This window comes from Microplitis demolitor, chromosome 10 (assembly GCF_026212275.2).
Source record: "Microplitis demolitor isolate Queensland-Clemson2020A chromosome 10, iyMicDemo2.1a, whole genome shotgun sequence".
Taxonomy (NCBI): Eukaryota; Metazoa; Arthropoda; class Insecta; order Hymenoptera; family Braconidae; genus Microplitis; species Microplitis demolitor.
Window position 1 is genome coordinate 1,214,452 of NC_068554.1, and position 1,894 is coordinate 1,216,345.

Here is a 1,894-nt window from a genome sequence, read left to right on the forward strand (position 1 = left end):
CGCGTGTAATAATGAGGTAACGAATCCAGCAAAACCCGCGGCAATAATTCACGTGTCATTAGCTCTAGCATATCCATATGATTCAAATGCCCAGTAATTCAAAGTCGTCAATTACTTTACCACAATCCAGATCGAGCATTAAATGTCACCGTGGCGCGGGTGAAACTTGTCAAACTATCTTACAGATAATCTCTGTCAGGACTTTTATATCCACATACAGATGCTCACATATATATAAATCTAGCATGGTCTTCTCATGTGGCCTATCATCTATGCGGATCGGATCGCAGTTAGGGAAAAGACCAAAGTATATATTTATTAGGGAATCTTTTAATTTGACGGGCCATAAAGCACGCCTAGACTTATATCACTAATAAAATCAGTAACACTATAGTTTTTTTTGCATGTATCCTTTGGACTAGTGGAGTATACTACAGAAGTACCATGTAGACCCATAGCCTCGACAGTTGGTGCGGACTGTATGAATGATATGGAGAGAACCCCATGGGAGGTCACGGCTGACACCACGGCGTGTCGTATCGCTGCAATAATAATGCGTAAGCGATACCCGGTTATATATATATTTATGTATATGTGTAGGGGACTATTGGTGTATGTGTCTAATACGACATAACTGCGTTATGTCAAGCTCCGAAGCACATTGGCACCGCTTTAACCTCGGGAGATATATAATGCACCAACGATCACTGTATTGTATATATATATGTATATATATGTAATGTAAAGTGATGTTGTGTAGAGCATGAAGAGGTATAATAGGGATCTGGTGCGAGTTACGAGAAGGTCTAATCACCTCCTTAGGGTCCCATTCGCTCGTTCGCACGCGTATACATTTTAGTTATACACTCGTTTTTCCTCATTTGTTACGGTATCGGTGTTGAATTAATTTAAAACATTTTTTTTTATAATGAAACTTTTATTTTATGTCGAGTTTATATTTTTTTTTGTTTTGCAAGAGAGAAAAATATAAAAAATGGCTGACCCTGCGGGAAAACTCCAAAACTTTTCGCTGTTTTTGAGCTTGGGGCTGAGTCTAGATTTTCTAAAGAATTTTTTAGACGACGATCCTGATCAAATATAAGGCATCCGGTGGGTGTTTGAAGGCTTGAGAGGATGAGGCTTCTTTTTTTTGAAATTTTCAATTTTTGTGGCGGGAAGTTTAAAAAATATTTGAATTTTTGGTAGAAATTTTTTTTTCGGACAATTAAAAGTGAATCGGGCCAAAATTTTTAATTACAGTTTTTAGAAAAATGTAGAGTGAGTTGATCAGTCGGCTGGGGAAAGTGGGCCATGATTTTTTAAAAAATTTTGCTGTGGGTTTACCAAAATATTAAAGTTAAATATTTTTGTCGGTGGATGCCTGTAGGGAATATTATTTTTCGTTAAAAAGTCAACAGAGAGACTTAGAAAATCTAAATGTACAAGCGCGATGATAATTTAATTTAAAATAATGTTTTTACGAATGTTAAGTAGATACAAGTGTTGTATATTATTTAAGCAAAGGAGCATGTGAGACGTACTCGAGCAGTCGACGGAGTGTATGAGCGCGACAAAGAAGTTGATAAGTTGTGCAGAGTGTAAAATGAAAGATCAAGAGTTTCGTGGCACTTGCGTTTACTCTTTATCCACTAATTCATAGCTAATGACTCTCTGAGATCTCTCGACGTTTGAAAATCCGCCAAAGGTCGTCAAAGGATTTGTTAACGAGAGCATTAGCTTGCAGTAAGTAAATTTTCAAATTTATTTATACAAGTACTAACACTTAATTATTTTGTCTCCGCTTTATTTATTTTATTTTTGTATTTATAATCTTCTTGCTTGATTCATAAACTTTTCGACCTTTATTTATTTAAATTCTTATTATTTTTTTATC